Source organism: Rutidosis leptorrhynchoides, chromosome 2 (genome assembly GCF_046630445.1).
Source record: "Rutidosis leptorrhynchoides isolate AG116_Rl617_1_P2 chromosome 2, CSIRO_AGI_Rlap_v1, whole genome shotgun sequence".
In the NCBI taxonomy this organism is placed as follows: Eukaryota; Viridiplantae; Streptophyta; class Magnoliopsida; order Asterales; family Asteraceae; genus Rutidosis; species Rutidosis leptorrhynchoides.
In genome coordinates this window covers 653,544,256-653,556,967 of record NC_092334.1, presented here as the reverse complement: position 1 = coordinate 653,556,967, position 12,712 = coordinate 653,544,256, and positions in this window count along the sequence as shown.

Below are 12,712 nucleotides of genomic sequence, written 5' to 3'. Positions count from 1 at the left end.
CTCAGTTAAAATGTATATACATGTAGTGTTTTAATATGTATTTATACACTTTTGAAAGACTTCAATACACTTATCAAAATACTTCTACTTAACAAAAATGCTTACAATTACATTCTCGTTCAGTTTCATCAACAATTCTACTCGTATGCACCCGTATTCGTACTCGTACAATACACAGCTTTTAGATGTATGTACTATTGGTATATACACTCCAATGATCAGCTCTTAGCAGCCCATGTGAGTCACCTAACACATGTGGGAACCATCATTTGGCAACTAGCATGAAATATCTCATAAGATTACAAAAATATGAGTAATCATTCATGACTTATTTACATGAAAACAAAATTACATATCCTTTATATCTAATCCATACACCAACGACCAAAAACACCTACAAACACTTTCATTCTTCAATTTTCTTCATCTAATTGAACTCTCTCAAGTTCTATCTTCAAGTTCTAAGTGTTCTTCATAAATTCCAAAAGTTCTAGTTTCATAAAATCAAGAATACTTTCAAGTTTGCTAGCTCACTTCCAATCTTGTAAGGTGATCATCCAACCTCAAGAAATCTTTGTTTCTTACAGTAGGTTATCATTCCAATACAAGGTAATAATCATATTCAAACTTTGGTTCAATTTCTATAACTATAACAATCTTATTTCAAGTGATGATCTTACTTGAACTTGTTTTCGTGTCATGATTTTGCTTCAAGAACTTTGAGCCATCCAAGGATCCATTGAAGCTAGATCCATTTTTCTCTTTTCCAGTAGGTTCATCCAAGGAACTTAAGGTAGTAATGATGTTCATAACATCATTCGATTCATACATATAAAGCTATCTTATTCGAAGGTTTAAACTTGTAATCACTAGAACATAGTTTAGTTAATTCTAAACTTGTTCGCAAACAAAAGTTAATCCTTCTAACTTGACTTTTAAAATCAACTAAACACATGTTCTATATCTATATGATATGCTAACTTAATGATTTAAAACCTGGAAACACGAAAAACACCGTAAAACCGGATTTACGCCGTCGTAGTAACACCGCGGGCTGTTTTGGGTTAGTTAATTAAAAACTATGATAAACTTTGATTTAAAAGTTGTTATTCTGAGAAAATGATTTTTATTATGAACATGAAACTATATCCAAAAATTATGGTTAAACTCAAAGTGGAAGTATGTTTTCTAAAATGGTCATCTAGACGTCGTTCTTTCGACTGAAATGACTACCTTTACAAAAACGACTTGTAACTTATTTTTCCGACTAGAAACCTATACTTTTTTTGTTTAGATTCATAAAATAGAGTTCAATATGAAACCATAGCAATTTGATTCACTCAAAACGGATTTAAAATGAAGAAGTTATGGGTAAAACAAGATTGGATAATTTTTCTCATTTTAGCTACGTGAAAATTGGTAACAAATCTATTCCAACCATAACTTAATCAACTTGTATTATATATTATGTAATCTTGAGATACCATAGACACGTATACAATGTTTCGACCTATCATGTCGACACATCTATATATATTTCGGAACAACCATAGACACTCTATATGTGAATGTTGGAGTTAGCTATACAGGGTTGAGGTTGATTCCAAAATATATATAGTTTGAGTTGTGATCAATACTGAGATACGTATACACTGGGTCGTGGATTGATTCAAGATAATATTTATCGATTTATTTCTGTACATCTAACTGTGGACAACTAGTTGTAGGTTACTAACGAGGACAGCTGACTTAATAAACTTAAAACATCAAAATATATTAAAAGTGTTGTAAATATATTTTGAACATACTTTGATATATATGTATATATTGTTATAGGTTCGTGAATCAACCAGTGGCCAAGTCTTACTTCCCGACGAAGTAAAAATCTGTGAAAGTGAGTTATAGTCCCACTTTTAAAATCTAATATTTTTGGGATGAGAATACATGCAGGTTTTATAAATGATTTACAAAATAGACACAAGTACGTGAAACTACATTCTATGGTTGAATTATCGAAATCGAATATGCCCCTTTTTATTAAGTCTGGTAATCTAAGAATTAGGGAACAGACACCCTAATTGACGCGAATCCTAAAGATAGATCTATTGGGCCTAACAAACCCCATCCAAAGTACCGGATGCTTTAGTACTTCGAAATTTATATCATATCCGAAGGGTGTCCCGGAATGATGGGGATATTCTTATATATGCATCTTGTTATTGTCGGTTACCAGGTGTTCACCATATGAATGATTTTTATCTCTATGTATGGGATGTGTATTGAAATATGAAATCTTGTGGTCTATTGTTACGATTTGATATATATAGGTTAAACCTATAACTCACCAACATTTTTGTTGACGTTTTAAGCATGTTTATTCTCAGGTGATTATTAAGAGCTTCCGCTGTCGCATACTTAAATAAGGACAAGATTTGGAGTCCATGCTTGTATGATATTGTGTAAAAACTGCATTCAAGAAACTTATTTTGTTGTAACATATTTGTATTGTAAACCATTATGTAATGGTCGTGTGTAAACAGGATATTTTAGATTATCATTATTTGATAATCTACGTAAAGCTTTTTAAACCTTTATTGATGAAATAAAGGTTATGGTTTGTTTTAAAAATGAATGCAGTCTTTGAAAAACGTCTCATATAGAGGTCAAAACCTCGCAACGAAATCAATTAATATGGAACGTTTTTAATCAATAAGAACGGGACATTTCAGTTGGTATCCGAGCGTTGGTCTTAGAGAACCAGAAAATTTGCATTAGTGTGTCTTATCGAGTTTGTTAGGATGCATTAGTGAGTCTGGACTTCGACCGTGTTTTCTTTAAAAATGATTGCTTAACATTTTTGTTGGAAACTATATATTTTTAACATATGAATATTATGTGATATATTAATCTCTTAACGTGTTTGATATTATGTGATAGATGTCTACCTCTAGAACAAGTCCCATTGACTCACCTAATAATAATGAAGAGTCAAATGTAAATTGGAATGATTTGTGGACTGATTCACAAGTTCCCGAAGAGGAACCGGAAGAAGAGTCGGAACCGGAAGAAGAATCGGAACCGGAAGAAGAATCGGAACCGGATGAAGAAATAGAACCGGTGGGGGAAATAATAAAACGGTTAAGTAAAAGAAAATCCTCAACCAACCGACCAAAGTTAATTATGGTCAATGGTGTTTCCGCCAAGGAAGCAAAATATTGGGAGGATTACCAATTCTCCGATGAATCGGATTCCGACGAGAATTCCGATGATGTTATAGAAATTACCCCAACTGAATTTAAAAAGGCAAAAGAAAATAATAAGGGAAAGGGCATAAAAATAGAGAAATCTAATTCCAACCCCGATGAACTTTATATGTATCGTCAACCCCCGAAGTCCTTAAGTTGTAACAATGACCCGGGAACCTCTAAACCACCAGGTTTTTCTAAACCAATGTGGACAACGACGGCTCGTATTAGGGGAACATCATATATCCCTAGAAACCTGGCAAAACGAACCAAAACCGAAGAAGAAGAAACGAGCTAGTCGGAATAAGATAGTTGTATTCGTGTGGTGTAATATATGGAATATAGTATTCTTATGCTTTATGATATATGTAAAAATTGCTTGTATTAATAAGTATTTTTTTTTATGAATCTAACTCTTGTCTATTTTACAGTTTAAAAACACAAAATGGATAGACAACCCAATATTTTAAGAGACCTACCCGGAGACATGATTGATGAAATCTTGTCTAGAGTCGGCCAGAATTCTTCGGCACAACTATTTAAGGCGAGATCAGTTTGTAAGACATTCGAAGAACGTTCCAAGAATGTCTTGGTTTATAAGAGACTTTCGTTTGAAAGATGGGGGATATCACATTGGGAAACCCATAAGTTACGATGTGTTTACTTTGACGCATATATTGCGGGGAACCCAAATGCTATTTTACGCAACGGGTTAAGAAATTATTTTGACTCAATATATCCGAATATTGGACTTCGTGATTTAGAAAAAGCGGCTAACATGCAACATAAAGAAGCATGTTATGCTTACGGATTAGTAATGTTCGCTTCTCACCAAAGTGAGAACAAGAACATCGGGCTACAACTATTAAACAAAACGTTTCCACAAGTGACGGAGTCGGTAATTGGGGTAAGAAATGAGGTTTTTAGATTATTACGGGACTGTTGGACATTACGTAACCCTCGTCCCTTTGATGACGTTACAACACGCTGTCTTATCAACGGCCATAACGGTTATGTTGCACAAGACCAAGGATGGGAAGTAGTCCTAGTAAAACCAGAATGCATGACTTGTTTCTGGACGTATGAATTACGTGTCTTTATTGCCTTTGCTGAACGACTTGTGTACTAGCTAGAATTGTCTTCACAACTATCTTGTATCAAAGTTATTGTGTGCTATATTTCATGCTTTATGTAAAATAAGCGGTATTGTAAGTTTGTAAAATATTGTATAAAAGTTTGAACGCGAAATATTATTATAATCAGTTTTTCATATAGAATTGTAGTAGTTGAATTGTATATTAGCTACTAAGTATGAACTTAACGGGTAGGTACTACCCGAATTTAAACTTATAAAACGCTAATATGAAGAAAAAGCTTTTATAAATGAGTTCATATTATGCTACGAAATACTATTAACTACTCTTAATATTCTGTATGATTAACTTGTTCCATTTAACTATTTTGAAGGAAATGGCACCGACCACTCGACACACCGTGAATATGAATGAAGAGGAATTCCGTACTTTTCTAGCTTCAAACATAGCCGCAGTACAGGCTGCGCTACATACCAACAATAACCTTGGATCTAGCAGTACAGGAAATCGTGTAGGATGCACCTACAAAGAATTCACTGCCTGCAAACCTTTGGAATTTGATGGAACCGAAGGACCGATCGGATTGAAACGGTGGACCGAGAAGGTTGAATCGGTGTTTGCCATAAGTAAGTGTACTGAAGAGGACAAAGTGAAGTACGCTACGCATACCTTCACAGGTTCTGCGTTAACATGGTGGAATACCTATCTAGAGCAAGTGGGACAAGATGATGCGTACGCACTACCGTGGTCAGCATTCAAGCACTTGATGAACGAGAAGTACCGTCCCAGAACCGAGGTCAATAAGCTCAAGACAGAACTTAGAGGGTTACGAACCCAAGGATTTGATATTACCACGTACGAAAGACGATTCACAGAATTGTGCCTATTGTGTCCGGGAGCATTCGAAGATGAGGAAGAGAAGATCGACGCGTTTGTGAAAGGATTACCGGAAAGAATCCAAGAAGATATAAGTTCACACGAGCCCGCCTCCATACAACAGGCATGTAGAATGGCTCACAAACTAGTGAACCAGATTGAAGAAAGAATTAAAGAACAGACTGCTGAAGAGGCTAATGTGAAGCAAGTCAAAAGAAAGTGGGAGGAAAACGGTGATAAGAATCACCAATACAACAACAACAGCAATTACAACAATAATCGCAACAATTATCCCAACAATCGCAACATCAATCGCAACTACAACAAACGGCCCAACAACAACAACAACAACAACAGCAACTACAACAATCATCCCAACAACAATAATAACCGCAACAACAACAACAATCAGAAGCAACTATGCCAAAGGTGTGAAAAGAATCACTCGGGGTTCTGCACCAAATTTTGCAACAAGTGTAAAAGAAATGGTCATAGCGCGGCGAAGTGTGAGGTCTACGGACCAGGGGTTAATAGAACGAAAGGAACAAATGGTGTCGGAACGAGTAATGGCGGAGCAAGTAGTGTCGGAGCAAGTTATGCCAATGTAGTTTGTTATAAATGTGGAAAACCAGGCCACATTATTAGAAATTGCCCGAACCAGGAGAACACGAATGGACAAGGCCGTGGAAGAGTTTTCAATATTAATGCGGTAGAGGCACAGGAAGACCCGGAGCTTGTTACGGGTACGTTTCTTATTGACAATAAATCTGCTTACGTTTTATTTGATTCGGGTGCGGATAGAAGCTATATGAGTAGAGATTTTTGTGCTAAATTAAGTTGTCCATTGACGCCTTTGGATAGTAAATTTTTACTCGAATTAGCAAATGGTAAATTAATTTCAGCAGATAATATATGTCGGAATCGAGAAATTAAACTGGTTAGCGAAACATTTAAGATTGATTTGATACCAGTAGAGTTAGGGAGTTTTGATGTGATAATCGGTATGGACTGGTTGAAAGAAGTGAAAGCGGAGATCGTTTGTTACAAAAATGCAATTCGCATTATACGAGAAAAAGGAAAACCCTTAATGGTGTACGGAGAAAAGGGCAACACGAAGCTACATCTTATTAGTAATTTGAAGGCACAAAAACTAATAAGAAAAGGTTGCTATGCTGTTCTAGCACACGTCGAGAAAGTACAAACTGAAGAAAAGAGCATCAATGATGTTCCCATTGCAAAAGAATTTCCCGATGTATTTCCAAAAGAATTACCGGGATTACCCCCACATCGATCCGTTGAATTTCAAATAGATCTTGTACCAGGAGCTGCACCAATAGCTCGTGCTCCTTACAGACTCGCACCCAGCGAGATGAAAGAACTGCAAAGCCAATTACAAGAACTTTTAGAGCGTGGTTTCATTCGACCAAGCACATCACCGTGGGGAGCTCCTGTTTTGTTTGTCAAGAAGAAAGATGGTACATTCAGGTTGTGTATCGACTACCGAGAGTTGAACAAACTTACCATCAAGAACCGCTACCCACTACCGAGAATCGACGACTTATTTGATCAACTACAAGGCTCGTCTGTTTATTCAAAGATTGACTTACGTTCCGGGTATCATCAAATGCGGGTGAAAGAAGATGATATTCCAAAGACTGCTTTCAGAACACGTTACGGTCATTACGAGTTTATGGTCATGCCGTTTGGTTTAACTAATGCACCAGCTGTGTTCATGGACCTTATGAACCGAGTGTGTGGACCATACCTTGACAAGTTTGTCATTGTTTTCATTGATGACATACTTATTTACTCAAAGAATGACCAAGAACACGGTGAACATTTGAGAAAGGTGTTAGAAGTATTGAGGAAGGAAGAATTGTACGCTAAGTTTTCAAAGTGTGCATTTTGGTTGGAAGAAGTTCAATTCCTAGGTCACATAGTGAACAAAGAAGGTATTAAGGTGGATCCGGCAAAGATAGAAACTGTTGAAAAGTGGGAAACCCTGAAAACTCCGAAACACATACGCCAGTTTTTAGGACTAGCTGGTTACTACAGAAGGTTCATCCAAGACTTTTCCAGAATAGCAAAACCCTTGACTGCATTAACGCATAAAGGGAAGAAATTTGAATGGAATGATGAACAAGAGAAAGCGTTTCAGTTATTGAAGAAAAAGCTAACTACGGCACCTATATTGTCATTGCCTGAAGGGAATGATGATTTTGTGATTTATTGTGATGCATCAAAGCAAGGTCTCGGTTGTGTATTAATGCAACGAACGAAGGTGATTGCTTATGCGTCTAGACAATTGAAGATTCACGAACAAAATTATACGACGCATGATTTGGAATTAGGCGCGGTTGTTTTTGCATTAAAGACTTGGAGGCACTACTTATATGGGGTCAAAAGTATTATATATACCGACCACAAAAGTCTTCAACACATATTTAATCAGAAACAACTGAATATGAGGCAGCGTAGGTGGATTGAATTATTGAATGATTACGACTTTGAGATTCGTTACCATCCGGGGAAGGCAAATGTGGTAGCCGATGCCTTGAGCAGGAAGGACAGAGAACCCATTCGAGTAAAATCTATGAATATAATGATTCATAATAACATTACTACTCAAATAAAGGAGGCGCAACAAGGAGTTTTAAAAGAGGGAAATTTAAAGGATGAAATACCCAAAGGATCGGAGAAGCATCTTAATATTCGGGAAGACGGAACCCGGTATAGGGCTGAAAGGATTTGGGTACCAAAATTTGGAGATATGAGAGAAATGGTACTTAGAGAAGCTCATAAAACCAGATACTCAATACATCCTGGAACGGGGAAGATGTACAAGGATCTCAAGAAACATTTTTGGTGGCCGGGTATGAAAGCCGATGTTGCTAAATACGTAGGAGAATGTTTGACGTGTTCTAAGGTCAAAGCTGAGCATCAGAAACCATCAGGTCTACTTCAACAACCCGAAATCCCGGAATGGAAATGGGAAAACATTACCATGGATTTCATCACTAAATTGCCAAGGACTGCAAGTGGTTTTGATACTATTTGGGTAATAGTTGATCGTCTCACCAAATCAGCACACTTCCTACCAGTAAGAGAAGATGACAAGATGGAGAAGTTAGCACGACTGTATTTGAAGGAAGTCATCTCCAGACATGGAATACCAATCTCTATTATCTCTGATAGGGATGGCAGATTTATTTCAAGATTCTGGCAGACATTACAGCAAGCATTAGGAACTCGTCTAGACATGAGTACTGCCTATCATCCACAAACTGATGGGCAGAGCGAAAGGACGATACAAACGCTTGAAGACATGCTACGAGCATGTGTTATTGATTTCGGAAACAGTTGGGATCGACATCTACCGTTAGCAGAATTTTCCTACAACAACAGCTACCATTCAAGCATTGAGATGGCGCCGTTTGAAGCACTTTATGGTAGAAAGTGCAGGTCTCCGATTTGTTGGAGTGAAGTGGGGGATAGACAGATTACGGGTCCGGAGATTATACAAGAAACTACTGAGAAGATCATCCAAATTCAACAACGGTTGAAAACCGCCCAAAGTCGACAAAAGAGCTACGCTGACATTAAAAGAAAAGATATAGAATTTGAAATTGGAGAGATGGTCATGCTTAAAGTTGCACCTTGGAAAGGCGTTGTTCGATTTGGTAAACGAGGGAAATTAAATCCAAGGTATATTGGACCATTCAAGATTATTGATCGTGTCGGACCAGTAGCTTACCGACTAGAGTTACCTCAACAACTCGCGGCTGTACATAACACTTTCCACGTCTCGAATTTGAAGAAATGTTTTGCTAAAGAAGATCTCACTATTCTGTTAGATGAAATCCAAATCAATGAAAAACTTCAATTCATCGAAGAACCCGTCGAAATAATGGATCGTGAGGTTAAAAGACTTAAGCAAAACAAGATACCAATTGTTAAGGTTCGATGGAATGCTCGTAGAGGACCCGAGTTCACCTGGGAGCGTGAAGATCAGATGAAGAAGAAATACCCGCATCTATTTCCAGAAGATTCGTCAACACCTTCAACAGCTTAAAATTTCGGGACGAAATTTATTTAACGGGTAGGTACTGTAGTGACCCGAACTTTTCCATGTTTATATATATTAATTGAGATTGATGTTTACATGATTAAATGTTTCCAACATGTTAAGCAATCAAACTTGTTAAGACTTGATTAATTGAAATAGGTTTCATATAGACAATTGACCACCCAAGTTGACCGGTGATTCACGAACGTTAAAACTTGTAAAAAAACTATATGATGACATATATATGGTTATATATATAGTTAACATGATATTATGATAAGTAAACATATCATTAATTATATTAACAATGAACTACATATGTAAAAACAAGACTACTAACTTAATGATTTTGAAACGAGACATATATGTAACGTTTATCGTTGTAACGACATTTAATGTATATATATATCATATTAAGAGATATTCGTACATCATAATATCATGATAATATAATAATTTAAAATCTCTTTTGTTATTATAAACATTGGGTTAACAACATTTAACAAGATCGTTAACCTAAAGGTTTCAAAACAACACTTACATGTAACGACTAACGATGACTTAACGACTCAGTTAAAATGTATATACATGTAGTGTTTTAATATGTATTTATACACTTTTGAAAGACTTCAATACACTTATCAAAATACTTCTACTTAACAAAAATGCTTACAATTACATTCTCGTTCAGTTTCATCAACAATTCTACTCGTATGCACCCGTATTCGTACTCGTACAATACACAGCTTTTAGATGTATGTACTATTGGTATATACACTCCAATGATCAGCTCTTAGCAGCCCATGTGAGTCACCTAACACATGTGGGAACCATCATTTGGCAACTAGCATGAAATATCTCATAAGATTACAAAAATATGAGTAATCATTCATGACTTATTTACATGAAAACAAAATTACATATCCTTTATATCTAATCCATACACCAACGACCAAAAACACCTACAAACACTTTCATTCTTCAATTTTCTTCATCTAATTGAACTCTCTCAAGTTCTATCTTCAAGTTCTAAGTGTTCTTCATAAATTCCAAAAGTTCTAGTTTCATAAAATCAAGAATACTTTCAAGTTTGCTAGCTCACTTCCAATCTTGTAAGGTGATCATCCAACCTCAAGAAATCTTTGTTTCTTACAGTAGGTTATCATTCCAATACAAGGTAATAATCATATTCAAACTTTGGTTCAATTTCTATAACTATAACAATCTTATTTCAAGTGATGATCTTACTTGAACTTGTTTTCGTGTCATGATTTTGCTTCAAGAACTTTGAGCCATCCAAGGATCCATTGAAGCTAGATCCATTTTTCTCTTTTCCAGTAGGTTCATCCAAGGAACTTAAGGTAGTAATGATGTTCATAACATCATTCGATTCATACATATAAAGCTATCTTATTCGAAGGTTTAAACTTGTAATCACTAGAACATAGTTTAGTTAATTCTAAACTTGTTCGCAAACAAAAGTTAATCCTTCTAACTTGACTTTTAAAATCAACTAAACACATGTTCTATATCTATATGATATGCTAACTTAATGATTTAAAACCTGGAAACACGAAAAACACCGTAAAACCGGATTTACGCCGTCGTAGTAACACCGCGGGCTGTTTTGGGTTAGTTAATTAAAAACTATGATAAACTTTGATTTAAAAGTTGTTATTCTGAGAAAATGATTTTTATTATGAACATGAAACTATATCCAAAAATTATGGTTAAACTCAAAGTGGAAGTATGTTTTCTAAAATGGTCATCTAGACGTCGTTCTTTCGACTGAAATGACTACCTTTACAAAAACGACTTGTAACTTATTTTTTCGACTAGAAACATATACTTTTTTTGTTTAGATTCATAAAATAGAGTTCAATATGAAACCATAGCAATTTGATTCACTCAAAACGGATTTAAAATGAAGAAGTTATGGGTAAAACAAGATTGGATAATTTTTCTCATTTTAGCTACGTGAAAATTGGTAACAAATCTATTCCAACCATAACTTAATCAACTTGTATTATATATTATGTAATCTTGAGATACCATAGACACGTATACAATGTTTCGACCTATCATGTCGACACATCTATATATATTTCGGAACAACCATAGACACTCTATATGTGAATGTTGGAGTTAGCTATACAGGGTTGAGGTTGATTCCAAAATATATATAGTTTGAGTTGTGATCAATACTGAGATACGTATACACTGGGTCGTGGATTGATTCAAGATAATATTTATCGATTTATTTCTGTACATCTAACTGTGGACAACTAGTTGTAGGTTACTAACGAGGACAGCTGACTTAATAAACTTAAAACATCAAAATATATTAAAAGTGTTGTAAATATATTTTGAACATACTTTGATATATATGTATATATTGTTATAGGTTCGTGAATCAACCAGTGGCCAAGTCTTACTTCCCGACGAAGTAAAAATCTGTGAAAGTGAGTTATAGTCCCACTTTTAAAATCTAATATTTTTGGGATGAGAATACATGCAGGTTTTATAAATGATTTACAAAATAGACACAAGTACGTGAAACTACATTCTATGGTTGAATTATCGAAATCGAATATGCCCCTTTTTATTAAGTCTGGTAATCTAAGAATTAGGGAACAGACACCCTAATTGACGCGAATCCTAAAGATAGATCTATTGGGCCTAACAAACCCCATCCAAAGTACCGGATGCTTTAGTACTTCGAAATTTATATCATATCCGAAGGGTGTCCCGGAATGATGGGGATATTCTTATATATGCATCTTGTTATTGTCGGTTACCAGGTGTTCACCATATGAATGATTTTTATCTCTATGTATGGGATGTGTATTGAAATATGAAATCTTGTGGTCTATTGTTACGATTTGATATATATAGGTTAAACCTATAACTCACCAACATTTTTGTTGACGTTTTAAGCATGTTTATTCTCAGGTGATTATTAAGAGCTTCCGCTGTCGCATACTTAAATAAGGACAAGATTTGGAGTCCATGCTTGTATGATATTGTGTAAAAACTGCATTCAAGAAACTTATTTTGTTGTAACATATTTGTATTGTAAACCATTATGTAATGGTCGTGTGTAAACAGGATATTTTAGATTATCATTATTTGATAATCTACGTAAAGCTTTTTAAACCTTTATTGATGAAATAAAGGTTATGGTTTGTTTTAAAAATGAATGCAGTCTTTGAAAAACGTCTCATATAGAGGTCAAAACCTCGCAACGAAATCAATTAATATGGAACGTTTTTAATCAATAAGAACGGGACATTTCAGAGCCCCTGGCTGGGGTCGAGCTGGTTTGGGGAATTTTTTTTTTTGGGCTAACATTGCTTTATTAAAAATGTCTTAAAATTTTATTTTTGGCCCGGTTGGACCCAAAATAAAAGCCCGCTTTTAAGCTTCTATTA